The following is a 16,885-nucleotide window of genomic DNA, read 5'->3' as shown; positions in this document are numbered from 1 at the left end:
TTGGCTTCACCCACTGAGCAGCAGGCAAGAGAGAGAGAGCGGGCGGGGAAAAAGGTGGGGGTGAGTCAGGACCCCCCTCTCGCCACACCTCCCGCGCTCCTTTTGACTTTTCAGCGGAAAATTCAAATCGTGTAACATCGATATACGTGTTAGCAGAATTTTTCTGTATGATTTTGAAACTCGTGTAAGATCGAAAAAATCCCCGTGTCAACCAGAACTCGTGTTTAAACGGGGAGGGTTACTGCATTCGGAACGCGATACTCCCCCCCCTGCCAGGCCAAAACCCCCAGGAGTATTCCGAGCACGATACTCCTCCCGGGCGCCAGGGAGTATTCGGAACGTGATACTCCTACCAGGTGCAGGAGTATTCGATCACGATTTACTCCTCCTAGGAAAGCGATACTTCTGCCAGGCGCCAGGAGTATTCCGAGCACGATACTCCCTCCCAGGCCCCGCCAGGAGTATTCGGAACGTGATAACCCTCCTACCAGGCGCCCAGGAGTATTCCGAATCACGATACCTCCTCCTAGGAAAGCGATACTTCTGCCAGGCGCCAGGAGTATTCCGAGCATGATACTCCCCTCCCAGGCGCCAGGAGTATTCCGAGCACGAGGAGTATTCCGATCGCGATACTCCCTCCCAGGCGCCAGGAGTTATTCTAGGCAAGATACTCCCCTGCTTAGCGCCAGGCAACTTTCTCCTACAAGAAGAGCCTGACAAACCGCCAAGAGTCCTCCAGGCGAAAGGTGAAAGACATTCGAGGCTTCTCCTGATAGGGAAAGGAGTTGTCGCACAGGCGGCCCCCAGGTCGCCCATGTCAGGATAGTTCTAATACAATAAAGGCAAGAGCAAGTTCGGCTTTTTTTCCTGGCAGGGACTCAAAGATGTAGCACAGGCTTGCCGTAGCCCTTTGTCAGGTTAAGAGTTCGGTACCTGCTAAAAGCCCTTCACCTTTCGAAAGGAAGCGCTATCCTCCGGTTGCTCAATCTTCTCCCAACTTGAGGAATGGAAAGAAATAGAGCAGAATTGTGAGAATTATTTCAATAGTAAGTGGATATTAAAAATCATCCTCCTTCGTTAAAAAAAAAAAAAAAAAAAAAAAAAAAATTGCAACCAACCATTTTTTTACAGAAAAGAGGGGCAATCGTTTGGGAAGTTTGAAACAAGATTCGTACGAGCTCATCATTGATTAGAGGCTCTTCCAGATAAGAAAGGCGTAAAATACGGACTTATCTCCAAGATAATAAAAGCTGGAGAGATTCTCTTCGATCCTCGGTTGTCATTTGCGATCTCTTTCGACTAATACTCATTCGGGTTTATTGACGAAAAGAACGAAGAGAGTAAAGATTTCCATTCCTTCTCTGCATGTCGGAGAGGAAAGAATGTCGTAGAGACTTAGTGTATACGACTACTGAATGACAAGTCATATACGGGTACACCATAGTTGCCTTTCTGGTTCGCTACGAAATTATCTATATCCTTACAGGATTTTCCTAGAAGGACTTCGCTTAAAAGGTTTGTTTCGACAATACCTACTCAGCTTCGGTATTTAACAAAGGTTGTTTGGCTTAAATTTGCATTATTGAGAACTTTCTTAGGCTCGAGAATAATTTTATTATATCCCTTCATTGAAGGGAGTAACTGGCAACTCAGAATGAATGCAGCCAGGCAGTGAACGAGATGGCTGTAATTGTAACGCCAATTCAGTACCATCCGGTTCTCGGTCGTGAGCGGTTGGTTACATCTCTCTCTCCTAAGGGATCAAATGGTTCACCGTACATTCCCCCTACAATCAAGGACTTAACCACGAATTGAGGGGATTTTTTTAGGCAAACATGAATAACATAGTATTTGTTTTGCTAAGGATCTCTCTCTGCCTCGGCGAGGAAAGAATGTAGTAGAAAATTCACCTTAAGATAACGGTTACGGTTAAGCCTTATGCACACACCGAGGTTAATTACAGAATTCCTACTATCCTTTCAGGAGTTTCCTAGATGAATGCCGTTTACCACAATGTGACGGTATTATAAAGGTTTTTAATTCAGCAGAGCACGATTTAACCTATTTGGAAACAGACACGGAACGTAACGATCCTTACCAGGTTCGATGCGGGATTTTGCACGTCCGTGAGAACCTTCTTGATCGACGATAATAACTGTTAACGTATGTTTAACATTTATTGGAAAGAGCTGTGAGAACCTGCGGAAAGTATTCACAGATCTCTTCGCAAGGTAGAAGACGAACAAGCTTCTTATAGTTTGCTTCTTTCCTCGAAACAAGAGAGGTAGCAAGATACGCCATCTTAATTTAAAATAGGGGAATAAACTTTAGTCTTTTTTTCCCCTAGTTATATATATTCTTAACAGATATTAAGATAAATGGGCGTCAAAGGAAGAAGATGAATGCATCATTTTGGCAATAAAAAGGTTGGATTCACAGAGGTCACGTTCTTCTCTCAGCATGTGTCGAAGGTTTTTCTAAGAGAGTAGAGATTTTATCGGAATCTATTATATATTGGACTGAAAAATCTATGCCACTCTGGGTCTGTCTGCGTGCAGACTGACCAGAAGTAAATATGAATGAGAGGATTTTTCAAGGAAGCTTGATAATTCCTTCAAATATGTTAAAGACATAGAGTTGCTGCAGATCGTGCTAGATGGAAAGGGGAAACTGTCCTCTTCCGATACCTCTGTGAACCACATAATGGTTTTCTTCCCTTTCAGGAGGAAGAATCACCTTGGTATTTTATGCTATCAATGAACACAGTAAAAAGATATACTGTTCTCGACAAAGAATATTAGAGATAGTAGAGAATTAAGATCTTCGGGATCTTATACAATACCTCTATTAACGATAAGAGTAGGAAGATCTTATACTTAGAATGGGATCCTAATTTGGGCCTCAGATCCCGTGTTCTGTCAAGATGGAAACTGCTCCTCATCAAATGTTTCTCTTGGTCCTAAACGATCAAAAAGGACAAGTGAAATTTTTGGGCTTTAAAATCTGGAATCAAATTCTATGAAGACCCGGCAATGGGTTCTGGCCAGCATAGTAGTGGCAAAAGAACTAAAGCCTTTTATTCCTGGATCAACGCTTTCAGATAGAGGTTTTCGTTGTCCGGGTAATGTATTGACGTTGTCATCTACAGAAGAAGACAAGGTTTAAACGTTACTGACAGAGTCTTGGGAAGCGATGAGGGCTCAAACTACTTCCCAAAAGGTTCAGAAGAGATACATTAAAGAGCTAGAAATCAGGAGTCCTACCAATTTCAGCTCAGAATCTCTTTAAACTTCCAGGCTCCTTCCTTTCTTCGGGCAAGGATAGGGAGAACTTCTGCAACGAGAAAACTCATCAACATGTAGGAGGAGAACTCGTTAGCAACGGAAGTATTCAATAAGGATCCTCCTCGGAGGAAGACTTGTCTCTCGGACTTTTAGATTTCCTATCGTCTACTGGATGTAGCTGACTAAAAATCACCTCCCCTTGCCGGAAAGGCCAAAAGCTCAAAGTGAAAGAATTTCTTCCACCATTCTCCAGTCTCCTGATAAACGATGATGGATCTTCAGGACTTTCGGACAATGTAGCGCCAGTCAGGCGCCAAATGCCAAAACAGGCGTGAAGACGCCAGAGAAAGACAGTCAATATGAACACTGTCATTGTCTGATGAGGAGAAGGAGCGGGCCTCCAACCTGGCGCAGTGCGCTAGAGGCGAACAAATCGGGAAAAAGTGTCCGATGTGGACATCGCCAGTTTTCCTCGAGACTCTTAACAAGCTCAAAGCTCCAGCAAGTGGGGAGAAGTCAGCCCGCCGCCAGCCCGAGGGCTCCAAACAGGCGCAAGGCACTGGCAAGGTGCGAGGCACCAGCCAGGCGCCAGGCAAAACAGGATGCGCCAGCCAGGCGCAAGGAGCCAGGCAGGCGCAAAGCACCAGCCAGGCGCGAGGCGCCAGCAGGCGCAAGCAGGCTCTAGGCTTCATCCAGATGAGATCCAGTTCAAAGAAAGTCCTAGTCTTCTTTGAAACAATGGGGATCTCTAAAGCACTTCATAAAGTGACTTGATGATACCTTCAAAAACAGCTGAGAATTTAAAAGCTCATGAAGTGCGAGCTTTTGCAAATTCTTGTTCTTTTCGTAACAATATGTCAAGAAGACATATTAGCTTTAACATATGAGAGATGCAACTATGTTTTGACTGCTCATTACACGAAGGATGTCAAGTTAACCTACGCTGACACGTATAAACCTTCTCTCTTGGTTTATACGTGTCAGCGGATATGTTGCTGGGATAAGGAGCCGACACTGATCCTTTAATATCAGTTGAATTTATTTTAACTTAGGGAATTTTATTGAGGTTTGAAAGGAGTTTGGGGATAACTCTTTTTCAATTCTAGCTGAACCAACCTCATGTTAGGAACAGGTGATCGGGAATCGGTGTTGCGCTCCTTAGTTATGCCAATAGGCATAGGCATATTGTCATATAAGCGGATTAGCACCCATGGACAAATGCCAATTAGGCTCGACCGAGTAAGTGGATAAGACCCCATCGGTAGACCCACAAGAACTCTTGGCCACAGATCACTATCTTGCTAAGGCTCTTGAGACGAAGCAGACTCCTATGCAATAGCTAGGAAGTCGACCCTTCGTCTAGAAACACAGAGGAACCAAGGTCTATAAATACCTACAACATATGTTGTTTACCTGTCTAGTCAGGAGTTAGCTGTCTCTTGCCCTCCACCAAAGGGTGTGAATCAGCTATGTATATATCTGACAGGTAAGTTGAATGTATGAAAATGATATTGTTATGATACAATAAAGTTTCATACATACTTACCTGGCAGATATATACGATTGAAGACCCACCCAGCCTCCCTGCAGGAGACAGGTGGAAGAGAGAATCTGATTAGAAAACGGGAATGGTTCCTAGTCCTGCCACCCAGCGGCAGGCTGGTAGATCACCTGACCTACCTGTAGTGTGTGCCGCGAAAATTCGAATTTTCTGTCGCGGGACGACGGAGTCGATAGCTATGTATATATCTGCCAGGTAAGTATGTATGAAACTTTATTGTATCATAACAATATCATGTTTTTTACCAAGCTTGTGGCCATTTCACTGGTACTATTTCACAAAGCGACACGGGCTTGGCCCAGAAAAGGGATTTTGACGAAGGAAAAATCTATTTCTGGGCAAGGGCCCGTGTCGCCCAGTGAATTCCCCCTCTTTTTTTTTATTGACCCCACCCTTTAGCCCAAGCTTGGTTCTCTGACATTCAAGGATGGCCGCTAGAGGCGCTGATGTTGGCGTGGGAGCGCTGGTAGTAGTAGTTGCTGACGCGGGCTGTGTATCAGCTCTCTCTAGCAGGGGGATTTTGTGAAGGAGATATCTAAATGACAAGAGGTCCGTGGTAGTGGCTTCACTCGCCCCAGAAACCATACCGACACCCTCTCTTATTTAGGGTGAGCGAGTCAGAATACTCTGACATTCCATTTTGGTTTTTCTCTGGTAATGTTAGCAATTTTTACCTTAGAAATATGAACTAAAAGGATATTTCACTGGGCGACACGGGCCCTTGCCCAGAAATAGATTTTTCCTTTGTCAAAATCCCTCTTTCCTAACTATACAAACCTGAGGTCCTTTATATATAGTCCCACCTCATGCCACCCCTCACTCTTTTTCCTGGGCCTAAAGCAAAGTGATATGTTTACCTCCAGTCGGGCGGGACTTCTGACCATCGGACAAGCAGTTACTGCTGAACTATCTTGTTAGTAAAGCTTACGACCGGTCCAGCTGGCGCTGAATAGTAATTCCTTATGTAAAGGACCTCAGGTTTATATAGTTAGGAAAAATACAATTTACTTTCAAAAATTGTATATCTTGTTAGAGAATTCCTGAATGTTCTCAAGATATAAAATGTCTGGATAGTGATATCTCAGTTGCCTCAGTATATATATATATATATATATGTGTGTGCATATGTGTGTGTGTGTTGTGTGCAGTGTTCCCCCAGTATTCGCGAGGGATGTGTACCAGACACCCCTGTGAATAGTTAAAACCACCACTAAAAAATGCTTATAACTGCCTATCAATTGAAAGTTCAGATACCAAATGGTATACCTTTAAAACCTAAATAAACCATCCCACTTAAAACAAATAACCCAAAAATTACTAACCTATTACAGTATTAATCTTTGAGGTTATATTATTAATATCATTTCAAAGTCATTTTAAACATTTTACCATTAAAAATATATACTTACAGCAAATAACAGAGAGAGAGAGAGAGAGAGAGAGAGAGTGCGAGAGAGAGAGAGCAGAGAGAGAGACGAGAGAGGAGAGAGAGAGAGAGAGAGAGAATACTCTTAGACTCCGACTCCTTCCCCTCCTCCAATTATTATATCAAACTGTCATTTACTCCCCCCCGCCCACCTTCCATCCAAGCTACTAGATAAAAAAGACTGGGAATTGCTATTTTTAATTAATCTTATTAATATTTGAAAATTAGTTATAAGGTAAATCATTTATTTACACTACAAAGCAAATAAACATACATAAGTAAGAGAGAGAGAGAGAGAGAGAGAGAGAGAGTTATTGTTACTGTTTAATCTCATTAGACTTAATATTATTTGTAAACTAGTACTGTATATTATTATTTTACCATAAAATGTAGTAATGCCCTTAAAGATATACTTATACATACACTTCCAGCCCAAACCGAGGGCGAGAGTTACCACTAGGACATACGTATCTCGTTTGGCAAGAGAGAGAGAGAGAGAGAGAGAGACGAGACGAGAGAGAGAGAGAGAGAGATTGAGAGAGAGAGAGGAGAGAGGGTTATCCTTATTTAAGAGTGAAATGGATAGATTATTGTATTACTTTAAAATACTGTCACATATGAATTTTGAAATTAGTTATATGACTATCATTATTATGCAAAAAAATATTAATAAACATATCCCATGTACCATAAGAAATTCTCATCATCAGTAAGAGAGAGAGAGAGAGAGAGAGAATTTACATGATCCTGGGTGGGCAACACACACTCCCCCTCCTGACACATTACTTGATTAATTTGACAGCTGTTGGGCCCCAGCCATCTCAGCTTGGCTACGTGGAATTCAAAGACAAGATGCGGGGTAAAATGCATTTTCTTTCATTCTTACATAATTTTTTTATTTATAAACTAAAATCTTGCTACTTCACTTTAGTATTTTTTTTAATGAATTGATATTATTGCTGTTTACATTAATATTGATATTTGAAAATTAGTAAATCAATTATCATCCAAAAAACATACATCTCTGTAAGAGAGAGAGAGAGAGAGAGAGAGAGAGAGAGAGAGAGAGAGAGATGAGAGAGAGAGAGAGAGAGAGAGAGAAATGAAAGGAAAGATTATCGTAGTATTTGTAAAATATTTTCACATGTGATTTTTGTAATTACAGTTTTTATTATTATTATTATTATATTATTATTATTATTATTATTATTATTTACTATTTTTTTTTTTTGCTCTATCGCAGTCCTCCAATTCGACTGGGCGGTATTTATAGTGTAGGGTTCCGGGTTGCATCACTTTTCTAACAATGTGTGCTGCGTCTAGGATCACAGTCTTCTGCATGAGTCCTGGAGCTACTTCAGTCTCTGGTTTTTCTAGATTCCTTTTCAGGGATCTTGGGATCGTGCCTAGTGTTCCTATGATTATGGGTACAATTCACTGGCATTTCCCATATCCTTCTTATTTCTATTTCAGGTCTTGATACTTATCCATTTTTTCCCTCTCTTTCTCTTCAACTCTGGTGTCCCATGGTATTGCGACATCAATGAGTGATACTTTCTTCTTGATTTTGTCAATCAACGTCATGTCTGGTCTAATTGCATGTATCACCCTATCTGTTCTGATACCATAGTCCCAGAGGATCTTTGCCTGATCATTTTCTATCACTCCCTCAGGTTGGTGCTCGTACCACTTATTACTGCAAGGTAGCTAATGTATCTTGCACAGGCTCCAGTGGAGGGCTTTTGCCACTGAATCATGCCTCTTTCTGTACTGGTTCTGTGCAAGTGTCAGACATTTGCTTGCTATGTGGTTTATGGTTTCATTTTTCGTATTGCACTTCCTACATATGGGAGAGATGTTATTTCCGTCTATCGTTCTTTGAGCATATCTGGTTCTTAGGGCCTGATCTTGTGCCGCTGTTATCGTTCCTTCAGTTTCCTTCTTGAGCTCTCCCCTCAGTAGCCATTGCCATGTGTCATCACTGGCTAGTTCTTTAGTCTGTCTCATGTATTATCTGTGCATTGGTTTGTTGTGCCAGTCCTCTGTTCTGTTTGTCATTCTCCTGTCTCTGTATTTTTCGGGGTCTTCGTCTACTTTTATCAGTCCTTCTTCCCATGCACTCTTTAGCCACTCATCTTCACTGGTTTTCAGATACGTATTGTCCCAGTGCTCTATTCTCGATGATGACTCAGTCCTCTGTATTAGTAGTCCTGCTGCCTCCTTTCCTGTTGATGTATAGTCTGTCCGTATTTGCTCTTTGTTGTAGTGCTTTGTGTATTGTCATATGTTTCCTGGTTTTCTGGTCTACTCTGCGGAGTTCTGCCTTCATCCATTCGACTATTCCTGAGCTGTATGTGTTTACTGGCACTGCCCATGTGTTTATGGGTTTTATCATATTTTCGGCGTTGAGTTTTGACTTGAGTATCGCCTTGAGTCCCTGCATATATTCTTTCCTGATCGTGTCCTTCATCTCTTGGTGTTTTATATCCCCTTCTTCCATTATTCCCAGGTATTTGTATCCCATCTCATCTATGTGTTTGATGTTGCTCCCATCTGGTAGCTTTATCCCTTCAGTCCTTGTTACCTTGCCCTTTTGTATGTTGACTAAGGCACATTTTTCTATTCCAAACTCCATCCTGATGTCCCCAGATACAATCCTTACAGTCTGGATTAAGGTATCTATTTCCTTGCTGCTCTTACCATATAGCTTGATGTCGTCCATGAACATCAGAATGGTTAATTCTGTTTCCTCTTTTCTTGAGTTGGTACCCAGCATCCATCTTCTGCAGTACTTTTGTCATGGGAATCATGGCTACTACGAAGAGCGAAGAGTAGTGGGGACAGTGAGTCGCCCTGGAAGATCCCTCTCCTGATATTAACCTCTGCTAGTCTTATTCCAGAGCTTGTAAGTATTGTATTCCAGTTGCGCATTGTATTTTTGAGGAACCTGATGGTGTTTTCCTCTGCCCTATATATTTTCAGGCATTCTATTAGCCATGTATGTGGTATCATGTCAAAGGCTTTCTTATAATCAATCCATGCCATGCTTAGGTTGGTTTTCATTCTCTCACTGTTCTTCTTTACCATTTTGTCTATCAGGAGCTGGTCTTTTGTGCCCCTACACTTCCTTCTGCAGCCTTTATGTTGGTGGGGGATGGTGTTTGTCTCCTCTAGGTAGTTGTATAGCCTTTCATTGATGATACCTGTTAGTAACTTCCACATTGTTGGTAGGCAGGTGATAGGCCTGTGTTTATCATGGCTATGTTTTCTTTTACTCTGTCTTTTGTACTAAGGTTGTTCTTCCTGTGGTCCTCCATTTGGGTGTATGGTGATTTGAGATACAATGCTGGAGTTTGTTCTGCTATTCCATGGGTGTAGGGCCTTGAAGTTTGAGCCAGTATCCATGGACGTTCATCGGGACCTCCCAGGGGCTTTCCAGTTTTGGCATTTTCCTTAGTTGGTGTCTGACTGTGTCTGTCGTGATCTCCATGAATCTTTGTTTTATTCAACCTGTTTCTTCTTCCTTGACTTCCTGGAGCCATGTTGCATGTTTGTTGTGTGATACCCGGATTGTTCCATATGTTTTCCTTTTTCCCAGAGTCTCTTACTTGGTTCGGCTTCAGGGATTTCTGGTGGTTGTCTTCCCCTCTTAGTTGGCGGTATAGTCCTTTCTGGTTGGTTCCGAATACTAGTTTGTTCTGTTGGTATCCCTTATTCCTGTTAAGGTACCGTTGGATCTTATGTGCTTTGGCCTTAAGCCTCTGTTTTACATCTTCTATTGTGTTGTTTAGTCCCCTCTCTTGTATTTTGTATTTCTCGTTGAGTTCCTCCCTTGTTTTCTTGCTTCTTAGCCTTTTTTTTTGCCATCTCTTTCAGTTTACTCAAGTGAGATCTCATCACCATGATTTGCTTTTCCAGGCGCCTTTTCCAAGGCGGTTGCTATTTTGGTTTCTTGTTGGGTGTTGTGTTGGTGGTTGGTTGGTGTTTGTATCCCCATCAGTTCTGCCACTAATCTTGTTCCTGCATATGCCAAGTTATTTGTTTCTGTGATACTGGTGGCGTGTATTATTCCCATAATTTCATTGACCTCACTTGTTTTCTCCCTTAATTTCTTGGTGTTGTAGGCTTTCATGGAGGGGAACTTTGTTGTTATTATTATTATTATTATTATTATTATTATTATTATTATTATTATTATTATTATTATTATTGTATTAGGGGAAAAACTCTCTATCACGAGAGTATATATAATGTTCTAAAGGGTCCAACAATATTACAGTGTAAAAAGTCCGTGTATAAATTTTGAAGACTTTACAGAAAGCTGTTCGAACCCTTCCCTGGGTCATCTTCAGTCCAAATGGTTTGGGCTGAAGATGAACCCAGGGAAGGGTTCGAAAGCTTTCTGTAAAGTCTTCAAAATTATACACGGACTTTTTACACTGTATTATTGTGGACCCTTTAGAACATTATTATTATTATTATCATTATCATTGTTATTATTACTACAGTGGTACCTCGAGATACAAAATTAATCCGTTACCGAGGCGGCCTTCGTATCATGAGCTTTTCATATCTTGGACCACATTTTACATGTAAATGGCTAATCCGTTTCCAAGCCCTCCAAAAACACACCCCAGTAAATTTCATAATAAAGCTAAATTGACCTTTCAATACCTAACTTAATACGTACTGCTAATATACCTGTAAATAAAGTGTATTAGTGTACATGGTATACAAGAAATACTGCACGTACATACGTACGTATGTAGTAAAATGTGGAAGCTTACCTTTCGAGTGAGGCTATCTCCGAAAGTGGCGACAGAGGAGGAGGACAAACGGCAGATACGTACGTACACTTAACTTTACGAAACACATTAAAAAATGTAAGGAAAACATAAACTAAACTTTACGAAAAACACATTAAAATGTAACAAACGAACTTTAACACATAAGAAAACTTAACACTTAAACTTTACAAAAAACTAAAATAATTTATTTTTTTTTTTTATTTTTACATTTTTAATGTTTTTTATATACTTAACATTTTATATATATATATATATATAATATATATATATATATATATATATATATATATATATATATACAAAATTTCAACTTCTTCACCATTTTCAACTTTCTGTTTTTTCGTAGTAGTATCACTTGGTTCTTCCTTTTGCTTACTACTCCTACTAAAGGCCTCTTTAAAAAATAACAATCCAAGGAAGATTGCTTCTGCCTACTTTTGACAATGTTTCTGAAACGACTCAGGCCAACGTCATCGAACTGTGCAAGCATATGACCTGTGTAAGCCTTTTCGGGGTGTCTCTTTTCTACGAATGATTGCACCTTATGAAAAGCAGTTAGAGCATCCTTAATTTCTGCCGTTGTCATAGAGTCGTCGTCCTCCTCCTCGCCGCTGCTAGAGAACTCCTCTTGAACGACGTTATGTTGCATGGCCTCCAACTCCTTCAGGTCATCCGTCATAAGCTCCTCTTGGTGCTCCTCGAGAAGGTCATTGATGTCGTCCTCGTCGACGACCAGCCCCATGGACTTGTCGAGTGCAACGATCTCGTCAAGATCTGGTTGCAAAGAGTTTCAGGATAGTCAACTGTTTCTTAATCTGCAGCACCAGCTTTGCCCACGTCGAATCCCTCGAAGTCTCGGGCAGATACGGCATCAGGCCAGAGCCTCCTCCACGAGGTATTCAAGGTTCGCCTTGAAACTTCCTGCCAAGCTTGGTCGATGAGTCGGATGCATATTACGATATCGAAATGCTCCTCCCAAAATTTGCGCAAGGTGAGGTTTGTGGTATCGGTGATGTCGAAAAATCTGTTGAAAAGGTGTTTCGTATACAGCTTCTTGAAGTTCGATATCACTTGCTGGTCCATGGGCTGGAGGAGAGGGGTGGTGTCAGGCAGAAGATAAAGAACCTTGATGAAGGAATACTCCGCTAGGATATCTTCCTCAAGGCCAGGAGGGTGAGCAGGGGCATTGTCCAACACCAGCAGGCATTTCAGAGGGAGGTGCTTCACTTCCAAGAATTTCTTCACTGTCAGGCCGAAAACCAGATTTACCCACTCTGTGAACAAAGCCTTGTTACCAGGCTTTCGCATTAGGCCTCACATCACTGGAAGCTTCTCCTTAAGCATTTGTGGGCCTTGAAGGCTCGAGGAGTCTCCAAATGATAGACAAGTAGGGGCTTCACCTGCAATCCCCACTGGCGTTCGAACAAAAAAAGTGCAGGCATAAGCCCTGTCTTTCATAGGCTTATGCCCGGGTAGCTTCTCTTCTCCATGATGTCCGTCCGACGAGGCATTTTTTTCCGCCCAAAAAGGCCAGTCTCATCACAGTTGAAGACTTGCTGAGAACTGTAGGCCTTCCTTGATCATCATCTCGTTGAAACGTCTTTTTAAAGGCTTTGGCTGCTTTCATGTCCGAGCTGGCTGCCTCCCCATGCCGCCCACCACCGAATGGATGCCAGTCCCATTTACGGAATTTCTCGAACCACCCATGCGAAGCCTTGAAGTGGGGTTGGCGTTGATGTCCCTTCTCTTTTGTCTTCGGCCTGGGCAATCAAATCGCCGACAATAGCGCTGACAAGAAGCCTTTCCATTTCATTGTGCACTTGGCTCCTCTTGCTGGACAAAATAGTCACGCCCTTGGAAGGTGTAGCTGCTTTGATGACATCCTTCTGCTTAAGGATGGTTTGTTGACGGATTTCAGCGTTATTCTTGGCGATCACACTCAATCGCATTACCAGCTTCATACTTCTTGATAATCTCATCTTCGTCTCTAAAGAGAGCATCCTCTTCTTTCCATGAATTTCAAGTTCTGGGACCCAATGATCATGTATATACTGTACGTAATTATGTTTATTTAGTATGTACGTATGTATAAAGTTCTCACACAACACGGTAAAAGTTATACTACAACGAAATCGCTAACAATTACGTTAATAAACGAAATCGTTAGAACGAACGAATATAAACAATGCTGCTACCGAGGCCGGCGAAAAGCACGCCGCTACGTAGATGCATGATGGGAAGGATGCGTACCAATAGGAGAGAAGGATCTCATGGCAGTGACTAGCATCAGGACAATGGGAGACGGGAGGGATGGTGGCGAGTCTACTCAGTTAGTGGCGCGCAAGTTTCAAAATTGTTATCGGTGGTCCGGGCGAATCTCGGATTTACAAGCAACAACCTTTCGTATCTTGAACAATTTTCATATGTAGAGCCTAAAATTTTTCTATTTGCTTTCGTATCTCGAGTTTTTCGTAAGTTGAGCCTTTCGTATCTCGAGGTACCCACTGTATTTATCATTTGAAAATATTAATAAACATTATATAAAAAGTATACCATAAAAATTCTCAATCTCATGGAGACGAGAGAGAGAGAGAGAGAGAGAGAGAGAGAGAGGAGAGAGAGAGAGAGAGAGAGAGAGAGTTCGAAGGAAAGATGTGTGAAGACTGAGATTTCTTCATTCTTACATAACTTTTAAAATTTTATAAATTAAAAATCTTAATAATTCACAGTAGTATTCTTTATTGAAGTGATTGCTCTTACATTAGTATTAATATTTGAAAATTAGTAAATCATTTATCTAAAAAAAAAAAGCGTACAACTCTGTAAAGAGAGAGAGAGTAATTATTATTGTTATGTGATATCTTTTAATCTTATTAAACTTACTATTAGTATGATCATATTAGTATTTTAAAGTTAAGTTAATCATTTCGTATCATAAAGATGTATTTAGGCATGAAAATAAACATCAAAATACACCAACTAGTGATTATTTATCGTTGGAAAAAACCAGCGAATAGGCGAATTCACTGCAAATAATGGGTAGATATGGTTCCAGAGAAAAATTGCGAATCCGGAGAACGAATATGGGGGGCCCACTGTACTATATATATACTAGATAATTATGTTAATTATTAGTTTATTTTATAATGTTAATCTTTATGTATGTTGCTGGTTAAGCTGAGGCTAACCTACTGATGAACATCACTTACGTCATGAGAAAAATGCTTCACTTTAACAGACAATGACTTTTTAACAGGCGTTTCCTTCCCTGTAGTCCCATGCTTTATTGGTATCAAAATACGTTATTGACATAATTAGTTTTACCCTGTATGAAAACATTATAGAATATACCTTGGCTAATTTTTCCAGTGTATGGGGCCATGAGTAACTGAGGGCATGAGCACTTTTGTTAGTAAATGTTGTTGTACCACAAGCAATGATTTGGGGTCACGAGCAAACCAACGAGTCGAAAGTATCAGTCTATTATGAAAAATTGCTTACAATACGTCAGCAGTTAGCTGTTTGTTTTCAATATATTTTGTTATTTATAATAAAATACCTATTGAAAACAACAAGCTGATTGTCAGTCCTGTTTATCATAAACTTATGAAAAAGTGCTTACAATATGTCCAGCAGTTACCCTGTCAGCTATTGGCAATGAGTAGATGTAAACAAAATCCATTTGTGATGTCCTGGTGGCCTGTCAGTAACACATGACTGTTTGTTTTATTATAGTAAATTTTCACTAAGTTTCCTTGAAAGGTGAGTGTAAATTTGCATAAGATTTCATACTTTATTCCAGTAACACAATTTGCTGTAATAATTAGGTTTTTTTTTCAATGTTTCATTACTAGCAACTATTTTGCGTCTACCAGTATGCTCACTGGTAGCCAAGCTGAATATTATTAATTCTATTTACCTCCAGGCTATCCTTCTTGTGTGGTGGCCCCCAGGATTGGGAAAGACAACATTAGCTCATATTATTGCTCGACATGCAGGCTATAATCCGTGGAAATGAATGCTAGTGATGATCGATCAGTGGAAGTTTTTTAGGAAAACCTTGAAAATGCAACATCCATGAAGCTGTGATGGGAGTGGATAAAGGCCTAACTGTTTGATTATTGATGAAATTGATGGAGCACCTGCTGTGAGTAAATATTATGATTCTAAGTTTTTTTACTAGAGTGAAACAGAAATATATTTTTTTTATGTTGTCAGAATTCTTGATATGTTTATTATTAGTACAACTTTTTTTTTGTTCATGAATAACATTAATCCCTTGCTCATCTGGATTAATAGCGGCAAGGGCTGTTGGATAAGGGTGAAATCTGATGAAGGGGAAGTAAAAAAATCTACGAGTGTTTAAAGGCAAACTCTGTCACTCTCCTACTTGTCAATACTGCAATTACTGTGAACTCTCAATATGTTTAGTATAAACAACAACCATCACTTTAGATTTGAAAACTTGATGCAAAAGGCAATTATTTCTACCTTTTCACTCCATATTTTTGTAACAAAATATACTGATGTTCATACCCTTAAAAAAATTATATTGCAATACACTCCTGACCTGAATTAGCCCTGGTCACTGACCAGCCCGAACTATATCCCCCACATACCCTATTTATCCACTAAGTGGGTAATTTTTAACTGTCAGTGTTACCCAACATGCAGGTAAAATCTAGTCAAATGAGTTACCTGTGTTACTGTTGGCAATGCTTGCTGCAATACTGGCCACCAGAGGCCTGTTTCCTCAATTGTTTCTTGTTTTGCATGCTGTGTGGATTAGTCCACACCAGGAAACTTTTGGTCATCCAGCCTGACCCCATTTAAAGAGTTTTTCACATTTTTGGATATCAGATTACGACTTTGGACTGTTATTAACGTTTTTCTCCCGATTTGACTTTGGATAGGTTATTTTTGTACTTGCTTGGATAAAGTTAGAAAAAATAAAGTCTTTGCCGTCTGCAATTGCCTCTGTTCTGCTTCATCTCAGTTCGATGATCAAGCCTTCTACTGCTGGACATGTTGGTGCTCATTGTTCTACATGCCCTGCAAAGCGTAGGATGAGTACCTTCACACCTGATCGACATTCTCTTTATTATTTGTGTAGGAAGGTTCAGTGTAAAACCAGTCAGAGATGTTTGTCTTGGTCAGGAGACAAGGAAGCATTAGAGTTAGTTATCCAAAAATTAGTGGACAGAATTTAGCCCATTTCTTGCCTGACGAATAATTTAACTAAAAATAGAGATAGTGGTAGAAGTAGTACAGTTGGTTCTAATTGTTCTTTTTCAGCCTCCCTGCCTGTTCCAGAACCAGCCCTAATGGGGTGCTGGGGGTCATGGAGAACCACACGCTCTGAGTGGGTAGGTTTCTGCCAGCCCCCCCCGGCGCGGAGCAGGCAGTGTTTGGTAGTAGACTTCCCCTTCTCAATGTGTAAGTTCTGAGGATGACGAAAATTTTAGGTCAGATACGACGAGTAGGGATGATAGGCTACATAGTGTTCAGGAACGAGAAGATGCAGGCTTCTTTGGGGTAGGTTTTCTGTTATAGTAATTTATAAAGAGGGACAGTTTGTCTTTAGAGCCTCTTTGGTTTTTCCTGCTTCGAGTTCCTTGCATCAGAAGCTTCTAGGTATATGGTTGGTCGTTCAGGGTGGGTTTCGGGTCTGTCGGGTTCTGAAGTGTTGAATACTGTTCCTTCGTCTTAGAGGTTCTTTTCCTTCTGAGGATAAAATTTTGTCCATCTTGTGATGGTGGTGAACTTGATCAGGTTTTTCAATTTGACTGTTCATATACGGTATGGT

The sequence above is a fragment of the Macrobrachium nipponense genome, chromosome 7, assembly GCF_015104395.2.
Source record: "Macrobrachium nipponense isolate FS-2020 chromosome 7, ASM1510439v2, whole genome shotgun sequence".
Taxonomy (NCBI): Eukaryota; Metazoa; Arthropoda; class Malacostraca; order Decapoda; family Palaemonidae; genus Macrobrachium; species Macrobrachium nipponense.
The sequence above is the reverse complement of the archived record's forward strand: the minus strand, read 5'-3'. Positions refer to the sequence as shown.